The following is a 22784-nucleotide window of genomic DNA, read 5'->3' on the forward strand; positions in this document are numbered from 1 at the left end:
AATTTTGCCGAATCTACAAGCTGTTCGCAAATCTCAAATAATAAAATGCTGTTTTCCGTTTGAAAAAAACTTGAAAAATGGCTCCTTTGGCTATGTGGGAGCCGTCCTTGGAAAGAAGGCTGAAGCCTTCTTCAAATACATCGAAGCCATAGTTTGGTAGGTTAATCTGTTTTGTGAACAATAAAGAAAACACGATTCACTGAAAATCTAATTTGATCTTGTATCCTTCAAAGGAGGAAACACCCGTTTGAGCATGCTCTTTTTTCAGTTTTCACAAATCCTGCGATCGTTTTGTTGAGTCAAGCGTGATCCAAACACACCCCTTTTTAATCTGTAAAACATGGTCGGAAACTGTCGCACCTCCGACTGTAACTTTCTAGGGAATTTTGACGAAACAAACTTTGGGTAAACAGCTTAAAAAAAAAATGTTGCCATCGAAGTTACTCCTGGATGGGATGGAGAGGAGATTCATTGCTTGTATTAATATATACACGGGAGTACTGCATACAGCATGTTTGTAGGGAGCTTATGTGTCAATGTGCAGAGTACATGTATATGTGCAAACCAGAACCAAACCGAAGTTCAGCAAAAAATGTCTGTACTCTGTCCTAACCGAACCGTGGCACCTACTTGCAGCACTACATACTTTTGGTATGTCTTATTTGAGATACAGCTTTCATGCATCCTTGAGATAAACAGTATCCTCTACACTTGGTGGAGCATGATCTGTAACATTACCCTCAAAATGGCAACTACTCACATTACCATAGTGGACCTTGTACTCTAGGTGAAGTGGTTCAAGACCTTCACTATGCATCAAATTACAAATAAAATCTGCTCTTTTTTGTTTTGGTTTTCTTTATTTTCTCTTTGTTTAACACTTCTTATGGGCCGGCATCTTCTTCTTAGAAAATGATTTACAGTTTTTCTGACATGGCTTACTTCTTTCTTCAAGTTTTGTAACAGAGCTCTAGATTTTATTTTGCTTCCTCTTCAGTAAGTTTTCTTTTTTTACGCTCATTCTCAAGCTCCTGATGGGCTTTTCTTTTTGCCCCACCCAATTTCAAGTTGTAGTTTTGCTCTTCCCAAGTTTCTAACCATTTTTTGTTCTGTCTACTGCCTTTTGTTGCTGCTTTCCACTTGGACCATATGTGCTTTATTTTGCTGAACAGCCTGGAAGATGTACTATATCAACACATTTCACATCGACAGTATTCAGTTCACATATTTTCTCAAGCACAGAAAGAGCACGCTCACCAGTGTAGAAAGCAAAGTCACTCTGCTGAACTACATGTAACTTGTGTAGAAGAAGTCAATTAATCTCTAAACCCCATTCCGCTGAGTCATCGGGGTCAGCAGGGAGACATTATGTACGTGATGGTGAAGAAGAGAGAGAAGAATAGTAAAGAGCATTACATACAGGATGAAATAAGATGCCATGATTGACCTCACAGGTCAGAAATGAAGGGATGGGTACACTCAAGAATTTCTTTGACTGTAAAATATTTGAAGAGTTCTTGTCAAACAATTTTAACAAACCTGCACACACACAAAAATCCTCTGTGTCTAAGGACTCTTTGTAGGTCTGGCATTCATAAATTCACAGTTTGATGGTGGTCTCATCAGCATATGGGTTTTTCTATAAGTAAAGGATCCCAAGTGGAACACAGATGTCAAAATTTCAAAAACAACTTTATTTCATTCCAGCACACTTAGTAGTGTTGCCTAACATCTGAAATTTGATAAAACACAAAAATCATGCACCCATTGAAGTAACTTCTCGAGTTACGGGGCAAATATAACAGAAGCATCCACTTTCTTACGTTACTGGGACACCAAACAACTTTCCCAGTAATCTATCAATATCCCCAAATTTCACATGATACAATTCAAACCAGTGCACCTAGGTATCAAGGAAATAAACCTGGTAATATGGAAAAATCAAACTTAATGATACAAGTGCCAGTCTGGGAGAGATTTGTAGGAAGTCACTGAAACTGACTTTTCAAGTCGCACAAAGATTTGGGTTGCATACTTTCAAAATTGTTTCCTTTTTGCAGTCAGTCTTGAACAAAGGTAAAAGCAAGAAAGAGTAAAAATATTAAAGTTAATGGACACAATTAATAGTTGCTAACAACCATTAATTGCAAAGAAATATAGCATCATGCCAATGAATGTAAGGTTTCACATGTAACACAGACACAGTGTCCCAGTTACACTCCAGTTGTTCAGAATTTGGTACTTTGTAATCACTAGTTTACACTGCTTATGTTAATAGGCATTGTATCATTCCCTGCAGAACAATTTCATTAATAGCAGACATTAGATTTTATCCATTGGTTGGTTCTGGTTAGGATTATTGCCCAGAGGTGAAACACTCACAGAGTCAAATTGTCATCCTAATCTGCCATCATACCATGGGAAAAATAAAAATTGTAAACACAGCACATGTAGGTGAACTGTTCCACTAGTGGCATTCCTCTCGGGTGTCATGACTGCAAAGCTGTCTGCATTACAAACTTCCTGGAGAAAAGTTCCTTTATTGCTCATGTTACAACAGATCTATTTATGTGCCACAACAAAACTGAAGTACCGGTTCATTGCACTTGGAATAAATAAGCATCTCTTTGAAACGACATGTACATAAGAAACATATATGCAATAAATTAAGGGATTCTGAAACGGCGTTTTGAAGGAATGCTTGAAAGAAATACTCTTTTGATTTAAAAAGTATGCACTTGAAAAAAATAATGCATGTACAATGTAAATTATATCTCTTGGCACAACCCTATAAGCTAGAAATAGTAATATGCTGAACTGCCAGATGGATCCAGAAGAGTTTTAGTCAATACATGTGCACCGTTTGGGCAGTCTTGTTGCAAACATCGGTATGTTATGAAAATGAAGTAATTTGAAAGTCGAAATCTTACTTTAACAAATGTTTGCAACTTTCATGTCTCAATTCATGTCTGATAAGCTACAATGGCTTTAGTACTGATACAAGGCTGCCACTTCCATGTCATTTGCAGCTCTCCAGTCACCTTATTCCCCAGCATATCAATGTTGATGCAGGATGCAGAAGTAAATGTTAAGAAAGTTATTCTGAAGGCCTTGCACAATAAAATATGACTAATACTAGGATGAGGCACTTGGAGTGTTGATTGTACACAGTACAAGATAAAATTCAACAATGTCACAATGTACTCATATTTATAAGCTACTTTACTATATACTACACTTATATTACTAATACTAGGATGAGGCACTTGGAGTGTTTATTGTACACAGTACAAGATAAAATTCAACAATGTCACAATGTACTCATATTTATAAGCCTCTTTACTATATACTACACTTATATTACTAATACTAGGATGAGGCACTTGGAGTGTTGATTGTACACAGTATAAGATAAAACTCAACAATGTCACAATGTACTCATATTTATAAGCTACTTTACTATATACTACACTTATATTACTAATACTAGGATGAGGCACTTGCAGTGTTTATTGTACACAGTACAAGATAAAATTCAACAATGTACTCATGTATGTAAGCTACTTTACTATATACTACACTTATATTACTAATACTAGGATGAGGCACTTGGAGTGTTGATTGTACATAGTACAAGATAACATTCAACAATGTCATAATGTACTCATTTCTAAGCTACTTTACTGTATACTACACTCAGTGCTTAGAACTGCAGTTGAACACAAACAAGAAGAGCACTATTGATGTGTGTTCATACATGTAACAAGAAGAACTGTAAGCCTCCAATGTTTTTTCTTTGTTCTCCATCAAGATATTCAAGGGGCGTGAACTCTAACAAGGTAATTCATGAAGTTCAAAGGACAATGTTAATCCAGGGTTCCCATTTAAGCACTGATTAATATTTTGTATCTTTAGGTAAGGTTTTTAACACAGTTTGTTATTTTCCCCATATCCTCTGCAGAAAACACATACTGTAATGTGCGACCTTTGGTTTTGAGGCCTGGAGGTTGAAGCACACAAAGAATATCACTGCTTGGAGGAGTGAATATTTGATCACCCTTGGCTCTATCTGCCCAGGTAAATGAACATTCATTCACTTGCTCTATAAACTTCAGCTGAACACTGTCAGCATTCTTCTTGATGACTTGTAAAATAAATAAATAAGTCTCATAATTAAATGTGTTGAATTCCCAGCCTGCAAGACACATAAAGCCAGTAAAACACTTTCCAACATCACTTTCTGGCTGAAGGTAATTTAACAATTCTGTTGTTAAAGGTTTTATCAGATAAGCACTGAACACATTGAAATTGTACTTACTGAAGCAATGTAGATGGCTTGAGGTATTCCTTTCTGCTTTTTGTGAGATAACACAACAACCACATAGTCCCCTTGCTTGGGTATTACTCTGTAATGACAAACCGTTCATTATGCCAACATTAGGAAAAGTTGCTTGTTTTGCCCATTTTCATTCTTTCCCAAAGCTGGGTTGGATGTGTTAATGTTTCCCATGTACGTGTAAATAAATGTTTTCAATTAAATATGTGGTCTTGTTTACAGAACTGAGAACGCCCATTATTTGTGACCTTACCTTTTTTCTTTATCCGTATAACTTCATACTGTCCCAATTCACATCCTTCAGTGCGTTCAACACTTTTATATTGCTAAATTTGAAATTAAAAAAAAAAATTACAAAGAAGGAGTTTACCTCTTTTTTTTTTCCAAGGTGAACCTAATTCCAGTTGTTGACATAAGTTTTATTTGCACATATTCCATGACCATGCAGACTTGAGGCACAGAAGCAAGACAGGTTTTTTGTGGCAACCACTCCTTTCTTTGGAATTCTCAATTTCAGGTGATTGATAGCCTCTATGTTGAATACATTCACAGCATGATAGTCATGTGTTAAGTCATTGATGACAAACACAAGTGACTCTGTTACAAGCTCTGTACAAGTAGATGCTTCACATCTGTAGTAGGCAACTGTTGGATGGACTGTGGCTGAGTTCTGTGTCCAGTATGCTGACTGTACCTCATCCTGATAACCACATTTGTAGTTCTCAGCAAAATCCATAATACACAGTGCTGTGTTCTCTGGAAGCTTTTTCAGGTTGGACCACTGCTTGTCCTGCCATTCTTTATGGAAGAGATGTCTTGGAAAGGATCTTGCCTCTTCTTTTAGCTCTGAGACCAGCATCTTAATTGATTGTCCAGTGCACAATTTAGAGTATACACTTCTTGACTATTGATTTTTTTTTCTTTTCCAACTAACAGCTGTATTTGTCACTTCTTCACTGTGCACTGCTGCAGCTAGATACTTATCAAGTTGGTTGACACCACATTCATTACAACTTCTGTTAATACCCTTTGGCTTGTTGTAGTACCCATCTTGTGCACATGGTCTTGTGAGCCAGGTCATAGTGGTCCTTGATCGCACTGTCTGAATTAGCTGCTCTCAGGTGGACATTTACCACTTTCAATTTCAATTTCATATTCTCGCAATACTCACAGAGACAGCCTCTGTGTTTTGCCTCTTTCAATTTTCTGACATGACGTGGACGACGCTTATAGAAGTTGGCTGCACTGACACTTATACCAGGATGTTTCTTTCTAAATTTCGAGTACAGTCTGGCAATTGGCCTGTCTAAGATGCTTGCTGCCAACCTTGTCTTCTGACTAACCAGCTTCTTATCTGGTGTTTTTGTTGCATTGCTGTCATAGTAATTTGGAATTATTCTGATGGTGGACTGAGGTAGTTTAGGACGTCCTGCAATACATTTCTGAGCATTCTGTAGCAGCTTTCTACTAACTTGGAACTTGCTGGCTGCTTTGCGCTGCTTCATCTGTACTTTTTTAAAGCCGACATAGTGGAAGCTAAGGCCTTCCTCTTTATTGATGTACGATTCTCAGCTAGTCCGGAACACACCTCTTCGAATACTGCTTGGTGAAATTTGTCATCCAACTGTAACCCGGCTTCCTTCAGTGCCATTTGTTTGTGAGGACTAGCTTTAGATATGAGATCTACAGCTGTGTTGGTATAATTTTCTGGTTTCTTTGGCATTACTTTCTTCATTCTCAGATAGCTTTGTTTCTGAGCAGATCTTGATCTGTTATCTTCTTGAAGATGAACCAATGCCAACAAACCAGTAATGAAGCAGGCTGAAGTGAATGGCCAACTTTAAGTCTGTGTCTAGCAAGGTCTTAGTCTTTTTGACAGTATGAGGCTGGGATGAAGTAGATGGACTGTGAAATAAGGCCTTTTTTTGTCCCTTGCTAATTAACACAAAGCTTTAATTTTGCCAACCCTAGCTGTCTGGAATTTTGTACCAAGAAAGAAAATTGGGAAAAGCGAGGAATTTTCTACCCACTTTTTCCTTGATTGACCGACCACAGATTTGTATACACGCATGAAATAGATAAGAAGCTTAATATAAATAATCTAGCAGATATCAGATTGTAACTTTGAATGAGATATTTCCTTTGTTTTAACGAGTAGAACTGGCACAGATACAGCGTATGCACATGATGAACAGCCCCTCCCCCACTTAAGGCCAACAGACATGGTGCAATAACACATACATGCATTACCAATGACATTAACATGACATGCTTCATTTGGGTTATTCCATGAAGTTTGGGCACAAAATGTGACATAGAAGCCAATATTTCAAGTTGGGTTAAGAAGCCGTTCAATGGCAATTTCTGTTTGGCCATCTCATGCAGTTAATCAAAGAAACATACATTTTGCAACATTTTACCCTCAAAAACCAATCCAGGCACATCACTGCAGGACGGTGATGGAAGTCACTGATGTAACGGGGGATGTCATTTCAAAATTGTAAAATATTGTAAAATTGGTGTGTTTATCTTTTTAAGGCTTTTTATTTGTTGTTTCAACTCCTAACTATCTTCACATTAAAGACCCCCAAAATGTATTCCACTGCTGACTCACGCTCTGGAGTAAATGAAACACAAAGTTTGCAAAAGTTCAGGTAAATCCAACTCACATTCAATTCAATTGAACAAGTTTTTACCACAATTAGTAAACCCAAATAATCAAGTAATGGTAGTATTCAAAATGAACTGGGTACAAAGCAGTTTCAACAAAACAGGTAATGAGATTAGTAAGAAACGGCAATTTCTATTTCACATTTCTATTCTCAAAATAACATCACTGATGTCACATTTGTATATGAAGACGTCACGTCTTGATAAATCAGATGAGTGCAATAAAACTTTGTCTGCCTATGAGTGGGAATGTAGCTCCATATTGTACAACCTAATTAAACCTAACTTATAACCCGTTTTAAACAGTATACACATTAAATTTTAGTGAACTCAATATTTTAGGCCAGCAAAAATCACTGATGTAACAATATTCATAGGGGACATCCTTTTTTTAACTTGCCCTAAACAGTGAAGGTAATGATGTGATCATGCCAAATTCTAAAACTATTTAATTTCATATGTATTTCTACATCATGTTCTTTTGTTTTGTTTAGGAGTATGTTTATTGAAGGAGAATCAAGAAACTGATTCAGGCTAATACATGTCACTAATGTTACAAGATATATCAGGGGACACCACATTTAAATTGTCACAAGCAGCAAAGGTAAGTTCATTCTGAAAATGTTGTTTTCAAGTTCATTTTCTTCTCATCCCATGACAGATTGAAGGTTCTTTTTCGTTCTAATTCCAATTTACAAGTTGAGACAATCCATTAAATGTTATCACCCTGCATTTTGTGTGCTCATGCAGCCATTCCAAATCATGCTCTGTACGTATGATTTCACTGTCTTATTATACTAGATGGACATCTTTTTATCATTTTATTACATCACTCATCAACTCATTTTGAAGCACAACTATTCTAGATGAGACCTGGGGTGGATTCACTTTGGGTTTTGACTTGATGGGTTACAGGTCTTGTGTTGTAAATGTTAGTATGAAAACATTAAATATTTGAATGGTTGTATTGTTGTATGGCAGTTCTTGTGGACTTTTGACATTTATCATTTCTCTAACATTGTTTCAAAAGTAACACTGTTCCTACTAAACAATACATGATATTTCAATTGACAATGTACACTGTACATGTATTATTTTCCAGTTGAGGTAAAGACTTCTGGCCCCCAGCTGAAGAATGTCTTGTACATTCCTGCAACTTAGTTATTCTTCATGCAGGAGATCCACCAGAAGTTGCCTCCTAACACATTAACCAAGGATCGAAACAGCTTTGGCATTTAAATTACCAGTGTTCTTGTTGCAATCCAAAAAGACTTTATGATTGAATAAGAAGTTACATCATATCCTTCCACTGAAAAATAGATTTCAACACTAAAAATTCCAATATTCAAATGCTAAAGCTGTCCTGGGGTTTCCTCAGTTTTTCTTCTCAGTACTTCAGTGGTGTGATTTCTACATAGAATTAAAAGCTTCATTTGCTTCAATCATGTTAAATTTAGACAATAGTCTTGCCCCAACAGGAACTGGTCGTGGGGAATCCAACTTTGTTACAATATCGCATCTTGGATGTACATACACTGTCATCACCGTCTGGCCATGTGTATAGTGGGTCATCCTTCTTTGCTTTCTTCATGTATGTAAGGCTGTAGGAGCCATCTTCTAGCACTGATGTCACCTTTAATGCAAGGATAAATAAAAAAAACATGTTAGAATCTGCCATTACTGTTGTCACCTTGCTTTGGCTAATAAAGCAAGGGTGAGTATACCAGAATTAAAGTACCCATTAATTTTATTCAGCGTGGTGTATAAAAAGTTAACTAATATAAAGAAATAATTACCCGTGCCACATGCAAACTTATCAGATTTTTTTTCTTCCGGCACTTGGTACCCTCACTGCTACAAAATCATCAACATGTGGAACATTGGTATCACCTGTAATGAAAACAATAACAATGATGCATCATCAGCTTTGTAAAAAAAAAGTACAATACATTACATAATCTATCTGGACAAATCCGTCTGTTCACTGGGGTATTTAATGAGAGTAAATTTGAAAACCAATTCAACTTCTGTATTTCACTCACTTCTCTTTCAAATTGTTTGAGTGTCATTTCTTCTATGCACTGCAAAGGGGCACAAACATGTACAAATGGTATTCCAGAGATGCAGGTACAAGTCACACTCCTCTCAGTTTTCTTTGTTCAAAGTAAAATTTAATAATACTGATAAAGTTACATGTGAGCAAAAATCAAAAACTGATGCGCTCAGTTTGGAACTGAGAAATTATTTGTTGGCAAACAGTTATTGGAATGACATGGTTTTGGTAAAGCAGTTTGCATGGTTTTTCCTCCATGGTTGTATATGTACGGTACATGATGCATTTTTTCAAAAAATTGTTCATGAGTAGTCTGCATTTATTACCTGAACCATGGAGCTATAAAAAGCACCAAGCCTGTGATACAGTGTATTTGATTTCTAATGGCCTCAGTATCCACAATTTCACACAAGCAAACAGTTTCACAGAAACTTTTTTGGGGGGAGGGAACTTGCATCCTCCATTTAAAAAAAGACAAGAAACTACATGTAGTTTTTTTGGCATGGCCTTACAAAACAGGAAGTACAAAAGTAACTTTCAACCCTGTCAGTCATTGCCCATATACACAGAATTTCATTCAATAACAAAATTCATGAGGAATAGGCCAACCGGTATATTAGGATCCAATCATTATAAATAAATGTACATAAGCCATTGCATTACACGATAGAGGCAAGGCACATCACCACAGTTTGATTTGTACATGATTAGGCCCATCAGTTTGTACTGTAAAAAATGCACATTATACACAAGCATGTGTACCGACATAACAAAGGGGACGTTAAGATATGTTGCATCAGTGACCATGGTGCATAATGGTGACTGTTATCTCAACAACAAAAAGAAAAAAAAGAATGAATATTTCAAGTAAAGAGCATTTTAATATACATGTGCTTGTTTTCAATCACAAACCAAGTAAAAAAAAAGACCTAGTGTCATTTACATAAACCGAGTCCTGACGACACATTCTTACAAAGTATCATTACGTAAGTGTGTCCCTCACCAATATTTCTTACATTTAAAAAATCTTTCATTTCAATATTTTCAATATTTTCATGGCTCATATTGTTAAAATATTTTTTGAAATACAGAAATAAAATGAAACGAGCTCATTCACCCCAAAACACGGCCATGTCATTTGTAAAAGGCCTAGCAAATACCAACGAACAGTAATATCCCAGGGACGGTGTGGAACACAAAAATGTGTTACGCCATCGTGCATTTGCAGACAAAGGGGACAAACACTCAAGTCCAAAACAAAACGTATACCAAGAAATACCTCCATATAAACCGTCTTTCATCATTCATGTTTTGAATGGCATTTCGTGCTTGTTATTATTTCTCCTTTGCCTCAAAAATGTGAATGTAAACAACGATGTAATGTAATTTTGAAGGGGACGGCATGTACAATTGACAAGAATTAGCATGGGTCGTCGGCTGTTTGGCTACATGTTACACATTGTGGTGATTTTCCCAACATTTTTGTGAGTATTCTGGTTCATTAAACACATTAAAAAAATGTAAAAACTTACCTCCTTCTGTTTTATTACTGGAACCTGTTTTAAGAATCCCGTATAATAATTCAGTTCCAACGTAACGCAATATTTCCCGAAGACGTCACTTTTGGAAGTTGTGTAGATTTGTGAATGAAATTCCCAAACTCGTGGGTAAACTTTATGGGATTCCTGAACTTATTTGCAAGGGTATATGACATCTACCACTTTCCCAAAGGGGTGGATAGATGCAAAATATTGATGGAAATGCTCACAACGTAATTTTTTGCAGAAAGGACGTCGTGTGCGACATTTCTGACAAGGAAGTTTAGGGCATACTTTGATCTACCCTCTCATCAATAAGGGGGCAGAATTCTGACAGGGAAGTTTAGTGCATACTTTGATCTATCTTCTCATCAATAAGGGGGCAGAATTCTGACAGCAAAGTTTTGTGCATACTTTGGTCTGCCCTCTCAGTAAGGGGGCAGATTTCAGCCTTTTGGTTTATGGAGTTAAATAAAAATCAAATGTGATAAATTATCAGACTCTTATATTCCTGTGGCCAAAACCCCATCTTCTCAGAGGCTTCATGCTTGAATACTTCCAAATAATGTTTTTCAAGACTTGCCTTATAACTTAATTTTGTTGAAACTCAAGATTTTCCTCAGAATTTGTACATAAATTTACTCCCCAAATAAAATGTAAGCAGGTGAGGGGGGAACTTTATTTAGAAAAAAAACAATCAAGATTTTAACATCCTGAAAGCAGCTTTTTATATTAAAACATGGAGAGTATTCCTGCTTCATTAATTTTGAATTTTAAATTTCAAATTCTTGCTGTAAATTCAGGGCAGGGAAAACCCTGATTGGTTCATGAAAGACTCCTGCTTTGTGATTGGTCTTGGTTCTCAGGCAGAGGGCTTTTTCTTTTGTGAGGGCATTGCTGGGTGTGGAAATCAGAACAATAGGCTGGAATGCATAGTCAGTGGCACTGTGCTGTGCAGTGTAAAGCATGCTGTACACAGGCCATGTACAGCATGAATGACTTGTCTTTTTGGTACATGTACACAGTAATGCTAACATAGCAGCCCTGTTTTTGCAGTGCATTTTAGAAGTGAAGCTCTTCCTCAGTCTCCCTTGATTTTGATATCTTTCCAGAGAGATGTTATTGTCACTTTCTTCAACATTCAGATTTTGACAATCTGGCTGACAGACAGGGTGCTTTAGTGAAGGTTGACACAGAGCTTCTATCAAAGTCCCCTTAAGGTTAGTGTTCTTCCTTCAAACTCTATGCTAGAATCTACAGAATGGGGAAAGTGGGGAGCTCTTCAGATTTTGTGAGAACTCTCAATGAGGCTCAACATCACCATTAATTCTGAGGTAGAATCTAGAGGGCTTTTGATATAAGGTGCCTCAACACCTCATTTTATAATTTCAGCTTGTAAGAGTGGCTGTCAGTCATGACAAAGGCATGGTTTACAAAGATGAAAAAATGGGAGCCTTAAATTATTAAAGTTTTTGTTAGAGAAGACTTGTAAAAAAATCATGGTTTCCCACAGATTTGGCAATGGACCAGCAAGGAAGCAACAAAAAATAGAAAGTCCGGCGTTTTCAAAGGTTTGTTCATCCTTAGATACTGATTGTATTCTCTTCACAGGTGGTGATACATGCTTGAACACTGCTGCCATACAAAGCAACATCAGACAACCTGAGACCTGCTGCATTCCCATATAGTCTGAATAGGGCATCATTGGGTGAGTTCGTTCCACTAGTGTAACCCCATTCCATCCAAACTGAACAGAGCATGCTGACATCTATGGACAGTTTGTCCAAAAATTCCATGTACTGTCAAGTGGAAAAATAATTGGCAGCAAGTGGATAACTCATTTCAGATGAATACAGCATGGAAATCAAATCTAACATCTTATCAATTTGAAAAACCTGAACCATAGCAGATACTTCAATAATTGCATTTTGACTGAAATTGTCAAAAGATTGTTCTCACCGATAAAGAAGGGTTTTACTTGGATCAAGGCATCAAAACGATGGGCCCCCTGACTTCTGCAGCATTTATGCAATGCTTGTTACATTTAGTTGGAGGCCCAAACTAATAGAGTAGTCCTTCACAGTCATCAGTTCAGCATGCTCAGTTTTGATGGAGCTGGGTACACTCATCTTTACAGATTTCAAATTGTTTATAAGACCTCTGTACACTGTAGGAGGAGCGTGGATATTGGCAATAAACAGGATACCAAAGGTAACTAAGGAATAGAAAAAATAGGGCAGGCTTTTAATTTCTTTGGCTGAATAGGAATTTGTAATTTTACAGAACGGATTTGCTTTAGCTCTTGACTCTGAAATGGCACTGTCACATCAAATGATCCAAAATGACGGTATAGTAATAAAACCACTGATAGGCAAAAACATCTAGAACAGTTGCCTTTTGAGGATTGATGAATCAATAAAAATTGCAGCAGGTAAAATCTTGTCTAAACTGGAAATTGGTTTCCTTACAGCACTTGGAGGTACAAATTGTGTACAATATGTTGTACATGTACAGTACAATCAGGTAGAATGAGATCCAGTTGGGGCTGTTACTCTCCAAATGAGACAAATCTGTTGATAACTTTTGCTCTACTGGTACCACCACACACTGTTTGCAAACTATCGAGCACTATGCTTAATGCTTTAGCAAGACTGAATAAAACAAACCGTAAAAAGTGCCTGTCAATAATGCCAGAGGCATAATACTTCTCACAATGAAAAGAGTTCAGATTGTGTGAAGTAATATTAGGAATCCTTGTAGCAATGAGAAAATTGCAGTGCTTTCCTGGTGTTTGGCAGCGAGGGATAGTCACTTTCTTCACTTCCTTCTCTTCCTAAAATACCTGAATCAAATCTTCTGCTTTTCTCTTTCAAATCTTTTTATTGTAATTTCATTTTGGCCTCTTGTTTTATAATTCATGGTAGAGAACTATAAAAAGTGGCTGCTTTTGAATTGCTGACTTTCTAGAAAGTGAAACTTTTTGTACATTTATGTGTTCACATCAGAGTTGTCAAGCAATTTTTATTTCAAACCCTAAAAGCTGGATCAAATAGATGGCAAATTTAATTTGGGGAATGAGTCCATCGTCATGTTGAAGGCTAATTTGTTGAACAGTCCTCAGTTGTCATTGCATGAAAGATACTTTCATTGTCATCTTTGAATATTCTGAAAATGTTGCTCAAAAACTTGTTGTTAGAATGTGAGTGATGAAATCATACATGTGTAATACATGTAGTGGCCATGCCAATGCGTGATATAAAGCCTGTTTCTCTGTTATGGTCTGAGAAGTGAGAAGCCAGTTTCTCTGTTATAGTCTGAAAAGTGAAGCACAAAAATTGGCTGAAGAATCAACATCTTGAATTACGTGTATCTTACTTTTCCAAGCTGTGGTTCATTGTGTTTACATTGTCATATTTCCTTGCTAATTTTCTATTCAAACCGTGCATGGTTTCACGTGATGAACACTGACCATACTTACATGTAATTAATCCTGAGATTTCACTTATTGCCATGTGACTATTGCAGGTTTCTATTCATATCATTATAAGGAAAGTGTTTTCAAACGAAAAAAATAGCAAACATTTCAAGGTATCTTTTCCCCCTTTTTTCTGGAGGTCTTTTTCTTGCGTGTAGAGTATCTCACTAAGTAAATGTTTCTTTGTTCAGTCATTCTTTTGAAAATATGTAACATTTTTCCACAAAACTTGGACAGATTAGAGTGTCTATTTCACAAAATCCTAGAAGGGCTTTGGAGAATGAAAAATCGCTATTTAAAATGTTTAATTCATCGAAAATGAATAATAATAATGTTATAATGATAATGTTATGGATTGGGGTCATAAAGCTGCTGAGTTTATTAGACACGGACATATACATGTACATGTATGTCACTTCAAACAACATACATGTATACTGCCTATTTTCAACAATTTTTCAATGTCATTATGAATGTGCATGAATTTTACTGTCCAGGTTTCATTGAAAAATATCATGTGCTGTGTACATGTATCAACATTGGAATGGATAGATCATGTGGAGAATTCATTTCAAATAGCTGGAGACTGGAGGACATTAACATTTGGATAAATATTTAAACACAAATGCTGACTGGGAAGATTCCATTGTCATTTCTTTTTTTGGGGGGAGGGATTGAGGAAGTTATTGCCAAATCGGACTCCTGCTATTTGAAGTGAATTCTTGAGCGTGATGAGATTGATGGCTATAATCAATAATTATTTTGACACCACACATGCTCTGTGATGGAATAGGAGTTAACTGGTGTATTTCAAGGTGTACCACATTCAGGTACACATTTTGGAATTGCAGTGTCCAAAAATGGCAGTGAAAATACTCCTTTTGTACACACCCATTGTCCTCAGTGTTCTAGAATCTTTTGTATAAGAACAAACTCATGACCAAAAACTAATTCAGAATATAACATTTTGCCAACAATCTCCGGCTTAGTTTTCTTCATGCTTTACTGATAGTACTTGTTTTAAACATTTAACCCCAATAGTCCTTAAGCCTCCAATACTGAATTGGAGGTTTCAGGACTGTTATGGTTAATGTTTTCAGCAAGATACTATACACGTAATATTTATTATTTTTATTTGAATGAGAGAAATGAATCCTGCCATTTTGTGACGACCTATTTCAGCATTTTACTTTGTCAGAAAACTATTTAGTTTTCTGACAAAGAGTTTAATCAAAACTGTGTTTTTAGTTTGCTGGAAAAAACAATATCTACAATAGTACATATGATGTGATTTTTTAAAATCATGACTTTGCATGCAATGAATTTTGTTAGAATGACTTGGCTCACTCATGAATACCCTTCTTCATCTTATGAAAAAAAATTGAAACATTTTTAGAGTCAAGTGTTGCTGAAACGTGCATGTGATTCAACACACAAAAATTGTCCAAGCTTTTTGGTACAAGTGAGGGTGCTGTTGCCTTAATGTAAATCAAAGAAGACACTTTTGCAGGCCTTCATGTTCAAATTTGGCACCCTTAATTTTCTCTTACCAAAACATTTCTGAGAAAAGGTTGTTCACTGGTTTGTTGCCATTCACTGATACAACAATTGCCAAAGAAACCAATTTACGATTCCAGCAGTGTAAGGTTCAGTACATGGAATGGTATTACAGTTTTGGTAATGACCATGGAAATTTACATTAGCATGCAACCAAAGAGGCCCTAAAGTACGGATTAAAAATAGCAAAACAAAAAAATGAAAATTACATGAAACTCGGGTGCATTTTCACGGGTTGAAGTAAGAAAATTGTTGCATAGCCATTTACATTTCATTTACTTCATTTTTCATTGTTTTATTATGCATGCTTATTTCATGTGTTTTCAAACACTTGCGTAAGATTTTCATGGTTACAAAATGGTTGATTGTAGTTTTCCATTTTTTTACGTTTCTTGCTGTAGTTGGAAGAGAAGTCAAGATGCTTTCACCTTCCTTTACAGGAAATTGGTTATAATCCCTCATAGTAATGACATTTTATAAATCTCTCTATATGTAACACCTGTAAGCCTAGCAAAGGAAACCATATTTCAAAGTCTGATTCTGTCAGGTAGTGTGATTATGGCAAGTGGTGATGGCCCACTACTGTGAAGCTGAGAGCAGTTTCCACACAGACTTCAGTATTGGAGAGAGCAGCTCCCTTACACAATTGTGACCGTCTATAACAAGTTCAAAAATATTAAAGCCAGATTTGGACAAACTGGGCAGAGAATTGTTTCACATGTACCTTGGTTGCTTCTCCAGCTCCAAATGGCTAGGCCAAGGTCCTTATGACATTACGGGAGAGAAGCTAACCACAGATGTACCCAATTCTATGCCACTGCCGAGATGTTCAAGTACATCAGTGATGAGGGGTTAGTCTGGAGGACTTAAGTTCTTGTAACGAGGGTCATAGAATGAAGCCTGAATGCGGACTCTCACCACCGCCACTTTCAGTGTTACTTTTTGCATATTGAAGATTTGGGCATCTGTGTCTCTCTTCAGTCAGCAGTAGAGACCTTGATGGTTCATCAGTGACTTATCACCACCCAGTAGCACATGGAAAACTATGATAGTTCAACCCAGTGATGCCTCTCCATCTATAAAGAGCTGCACACTTCACATACATGTATCTCCAGCGAGTAGCAATGTAACTGTCACATTTCCTCATTATGCCACCTTCATCAGCAGCTAATGTTTGACAGTTCATCACCATGATGTCTCTCCACCAATTAGCTGAAGCAGACCTAGGATAATTCCTCAGTGTCTCTCCAAGTAGCAGATGGAGACCTAGGACAATTCCTCAATGCCTCTCCACCAAGTGGCAGATGGAGACTTGTAACAGTTGATCACATGTTTCTTCATTCAGCACCAAACAGCAACATGCGACGGTTGTCAGCAAGGTTTGCCTTCTCACAGTGGAAATGGACAATTCATCACAATATCTCTCCTCCCAGTAGCTGAGAAACGAGACTATGAGCCTCTCCATCCAGTGGCAAGTGGAAACTTGGAACAGTTCATCAGTATGATGACGCATTGCCTGATGGGGAAATGGAGAATTGCAGAACCTCGTCACAAAGGAGATGGCTGTGGTAACTAAACAACATGACATGGTTTCCTTTTCAAAGGCTTGCAGGAAAAGGTTTTTTGCCCCAAAGAAACTCGACCGTGTAAGAAGTGACAAATATTGAAAGCTCTACACACTTACATAGAATGTACTGGATCTCTGGAATGGCCTCACATCAGGGTGTCAGTTAGGAACCAGACCTGACTGGCAGATACAGTGTACATGTATGTGTGTCTTACTACATTTAGTATATTTGGCAGCTGCATTTCATTTGTTTTTATATAATGTATGATTTTGTACTTTAAATTCAAGCTAAAAAGAAAATTGTTAATGAACAATCAGTGTGAAATAGAAGGGGATTGAAATCTCATATTGATGTAGTACAGTTGTTTCCTTGTGACTGGTACTTTGTGGCATATTCTTGCAACATCAGATGGAACTTGGCATATAAAAACTGCAAAATTCTTAGCACTTTTTCTCTGACATAAATTCATCTTTGATAATTCCTAAAAATGCTGTGGAATATCTTGTTAAAGTGAAAGGAACATCATTTTGAAGACAATTCATTTACAGTTTGTCTCATCAGTTCCATCTTGCATATTTTTCAAAGAAGATGCTGCACTTTTTTGTTTTTATTTTTTGAGGGGGATTGCCCTCGTAGTAAACAAATAAACAAAGAACTTTTAGCCTGTCTGTCGGTGCAGACAGCATTGAAAACACTAGAAAAAGGGGAAAATCAGGTTTTTATCAACTTAAGCACAAACGTTAACATTTGTTTGTGACATGTAATTTCTAATTGTAGGTTTGACTGAACAAAGTAACACAACATACTTGTTCAACATACAGTATCATTTGATAAAGAAATCTATGTACACATGGCAGTAGGAGAAAGTCTCTCATACTCTAAACTTGCTGAAATAATGGAACTTCTTCATGCAAGTTCTTATTGAATTGTTCTTGCCAGCTTGGACTTTAATGCATACCAGAGAAACAAGTATAGCAACTACAGCAACTCATTTCCAGATCAGTGCTTCAAGTTTGAGTTACTCATTTATATCACTCGCCGTCTTACATGTATGATTTGCTGGAAGGAATCTTAGGAGCAGAAAAATTGCAAATGGTCAGTGGTGAATAATAATTTCACACACTGCAAGTTGTATTTTGTTGACAGTGAACCAACCCTTTGTGAGCACATTAACTGTACATGCACACTTATTGCTCATTGAATAATGACCACCTCATTGGTGGAAAAGGAAGAGTCTGATTGGATTTTACAAGTCACATGGTGCCCACACAGAGAAAATGCATTTCACTAGAAATTTTTCTTGTGTATTCCACTCCATGAACATCTGAATGAACATGCGATATATGGCTTCAAAAGGATAACATTTCCTTGTAAAATGAATCAGCCATTTCTCTACACCATTGGCTAAAGGGGCCCTAGAGTCCCCCCCTTTAACTAGACCTCCAATTGGTTAAAACATTTATTGTTCTTAATGACGTGCCCCCTAGCTGGTACTTGGGCCTTCTTGATTGCCCAAAGCTGGTGATGGGGCTGAATTTCTCCTTTATCCTCAGAGCTCCTACTGCAATCTTCACTTTTCTCATCTGTGGATCTATCCACATGCAGTATATCTGCCTCAGGCATACAGCGTATCCTCATATCTGCTCATTTCCTAATCTTTACTCTGTCAAACACTGCAGAACATTTTCGGTTAACTTCCCACTGGTAAATATTGCCCTGCTGTAAAAGTTTGAGTGGAAATCCATTGCCCCAACTGGATCAAACTACTCCTGTGTTGACTTCAACAGTTTTATGCTCATTCTTAAAGTTCCCTTTAAGGAAGGATATCGTACATTATACATTGTATAAAAGCGATAAATCGGGAATATCAGCATCTTTAAGGAAGGATATCGTACATTATACATTGTATCAAAGCGATAAATCGGGAATATCAGCATCTTTAAGGAAGGATGTCGTACATTATACATTGTATCAAAGCGATAAATCAGGAAGGCAGGGTACAGGATAACTAGTATACGGCTGCAAAAACACAGTGAAACCTTCATATTAAATAATGATAAAAACATATGGCAGAAGTCATGTAAAAACCAGCGAGGAAAAATGTATCTCCGATATTGATGAATTTGGCCGTGCCTGCAGAAATGGCTAAACTTTCAAGGGTGTACATGTCCGTAATGAATGCTTAGAGATAATTGTCATGCAATGCTTGAACAGTTGTTTCCTCTTCATTGCTTGAAAGGATACTGTCTGTCAGTTATTAGAAGGGAGGTTACATCCACATTGGGCTCTTCTCCCATACCAGAATGCTAGATCTGCCTGGCCAATCAAGTCATTTCTCAACTCAACTCTCCTGACAAAATCCTGTACCCTGCCAAGAAGCAAATGTAATGTACTCTTCCTGATATGTTTCCATTTTTTTCCCCCCTCAAGCTAACTTGTCACAATGGCAACTGACAGCACCTCGGCAATCTTCTGACAGCGTAGGCTTCTGATGACAACCCCATCACTGATGTCTCAAGTTGATGTCAACCCTTTGGAACTCTCCTCTTTAAGACTGGCTGCAAACATCTAAGAAAACTGCAAATCCATGGCATTGAAATGACACCATGCATGCATTTATGTTTGACAAATGCATCTCTTGAGAATAACTGATGGTAGAAAAATGGTTGTCTGGTAGAAAGTCTCCATTTATTACTTGTCACCAGTCAACAGGTTCTCCTGTTTCAGGATACATCGAGAATTGAAATGGCCAAAGATTTGTGAAACTATCAATACTACTAGTACATTACAGTTCAGTAAAGACTAAAGCAAATGATGATGCCATGGATTTGCCCTACTTTTTGATGCAACAAAATGAAACCAGGCACATGTTACTTCATGATTGAAATAAAGTAAAAATGATTGAATTGTTGAGTTGAAGGGTGCACATGGATAAACTCAGGAGAATTCACTCTTGGTTGATTTTTACCCAAGAGATTGTGGTCTCTCTTACCTTTTGGACCAAACGAAATACACTGTATTTGAATGACTGAGTTTAGAAAAGACACATTGAAAGAAAGGACATGTGCCTGGTTCATTAGTTTTTAAGTTACTAAATTTATACTTTGTATAAACAGTATTCAGTTTTTTTGATCTACACTAGCACATCGCATACATGTAAACATACATGTACATTTGATTTCGAACTTTCGTAAATCAGTGATGACATTGACAAATTGTGTTTACATGTAGTTTGACAATATTTGGTTCTACAACTGGACTTTATCGCGTTTGCTAAAAATGGTTTATGGCAAAACAAAGAGAGGTATTAACCTACTACATTCTCACTTTGGCAAGATAACAGTCTAAGAATGTGATAGCAAGTTTAGAAGTTCAAAGCTTTCCTTCATCTAAAAAAGACTATTATCAGTAAACTTACACCTTGCCAAAAATGGTATTTTACCGCTGGTTGAAGTAATTTGTAAGTTATTTAAACAAAAAGGAATATGAAGTTGAATAGATGACCAGTTGAGCAAAGTATTACTGCAGTTGTGTGATGTGCTAGTGTAGATCTGTATCAAGTGTGACAATAAAAAGACGTTTGTTGTTTGGTGTTTTGTGTGGGTGATGTTGCCTGCTGTCCATTTCACATTTTTGCTGCAAAAACAGTTTGTTTTTTGAAAGGGTAGGATTTCTTTTCCCGTAGCATTTGAACAATGTTCCTTGCAATTGATGGTACCATATTTCAGAACTTTGATGCCTTTTGTTAACCGTCTCTATCATTGCTCGTAAAAAATAGTCTTTATTTAATCGAATTCAAGTTTTTGTGCATTATTTGTTGGAATGGACAGCAGGCCTGTGTTAGATATTGGTTTTTAGACACACTATCCCTAGAGAAAAGTTACATATTTAACGAAGATCGTAAAGTGCTACAAAGGGGAACAAAGACTTACTTTTTTACAAACTTTTTGGAGCCATTCCCGAACACAAATTGGCGTATTCGTACAAATTACTTGTGTTGTGGGCAAAACTGGAATTTCCATAGATGAGTTGGAAAAAGACAATTTCTGTAGCGCCCTCATAAGCCAGTCTGAAAGCAAGTTCTAAACACTCATTTCAGTTATGTAAATTTCAAGCAGCCTGACAGTGAAATAAAAAAGTTCAAGAAACAATTGCATTGTTTTTTTATTTGAACTTGACCTTCACTTTGAACTTGACATTGAACTTGAACTTGAGCGACCAAAAAAAAAGCACCCTAGCGCATACAAGTCCCCCCTGGTGTGGGCCACGTGTCCCCGCCCACAGACACCAACAGGTCCAGTGAGTTGCCCACTGCATAAACTCGCAATCAGTTGTTCTTGATGTGTACAAACTCTCCTGATCTTAAATGCCTAAGTTGACTGCAACATAAATAAGAATCCCATCAACTCCAACAATTGGTTCACTTTTCCACGCAGCAGATGGCAATGTATTTCCACAACTCCAACGATAGCAAAGAAAGGAAAGTTCTCACAACCTAACTCGTAATTGCTTCCATTTGATATTTCAGTTGTTCACAGTGAAATCATGGTCACGATCCTTTAAATGAAATGTTCACCAATTTGTCAAATTTGGTTTGTTTTTCTGAGACAAATTTTACGTCTTCTGATTCCAAGTCAGTTTTCTTAGTCCCTTATTGTGTGTAATCATCACTAGTTAACTCTAAAAACTGCCGATTGTTTACGTTACAGATCCACAGTCAGTTTTACTGGTTTTTTTCCTGTCCACTTTCTCACCCTCTGTTTGAGGTCAAACTATCCCCTGAGGGCTTCCAATTCCTGTTCCAATGTAATAGAGTGCAATTTGATTTGTGAGTTCAAAAAAGTTTTCCGATATCAGATTTGTTGGAAAAAGGAATAAAGCTCTTGGCAAAGTAAAAAACTGCACCTTTCGTTTGGGTTTTCAAGGACCAAATGTATCATAACTTGATATCGTAAGTTGATAAATATTGCATCAATTTGTTGTTTTAATTGGCACCATTTCAACTAAAAAAGGTCACCACAATACTTTCCTCAGCACTATTTAATTTCTATCCATTTCTTTATCAATAAAATTTCAGCCCTGCATTTGAGAAAGTCCAGTTTTGAAGCAACTTCCAAGAAAGAGTTTTAGAAGGACTTAAGTGTTTTTCAGCTTAATACCTTTGCTTGCTCTGTGTTCCAAGGATAAACACTTTTGAAGCAACTTTTCAGAAATGTTTTGAAATGTAACCACCTGAGCTCATTTAGGGTTTTAGTCGACTAAAACTCAACTACGACGAAACATTCATTGTGTTAAGTTCTCAGCAATGTGTTCTACCAACTATTTCATTCAAGTGGCTTTGGAAATACATTAAAATTAACAAACCACTAGAACATATCCAAGCAAGTGGATACTTTTATGAATAAAACATGTTTCAGTAAAAAAAAAAAAGAAATACAGTCATTGTGACCTTATTTTGCTTGTTACGTGCGAGTAAACCAACTATTGGCAAGCTTCTGCTCATGGATTCTATTTCAACTAACACGTTCCTGACTTCCGTTGCTTTTCTGGAAATAGTCAATTGTCCAACTTTCAATAACTCCTGTGT

General features: G+C 36.8%; 1 long non-coding RNA gene across 1 annotated transcript; it reads left to right on the plus strand.

The window, feature by feature from the left end:
* The first annotated feature begins 11493 nt into the window (after positions 1–11493).
* On the plus strand, positions 11494–21353 carry LOC147800068 (uncharacterized). Its single transcript, XR_015424387.1, has 3 exons — positions 11494–11817; positions 12209–12305; positions 19628–21353. It is a non-coding gene; the product is annotated as an uncharacterized LOC147800068 (long non-coding RNA).
* The last annotated feature ends 1431 nt before the right edge of the window (positions 21354–22784 follow it).

This window comes from Acanthaster planci, linkage group LG02 (assembly GCF_054643075.1).
Source record: "Acanthaster planci isolate LZ-2023a linkage group LG02, COTS_SCS, whole genome shotgun sequence".
Classification (NCBI taxonomy): Eukaryota; Metazoa; Echinodermata; class Asteroidea; order Valvatida; family Acanthasteridae; genus Acanthaster; species Acanthaster planci.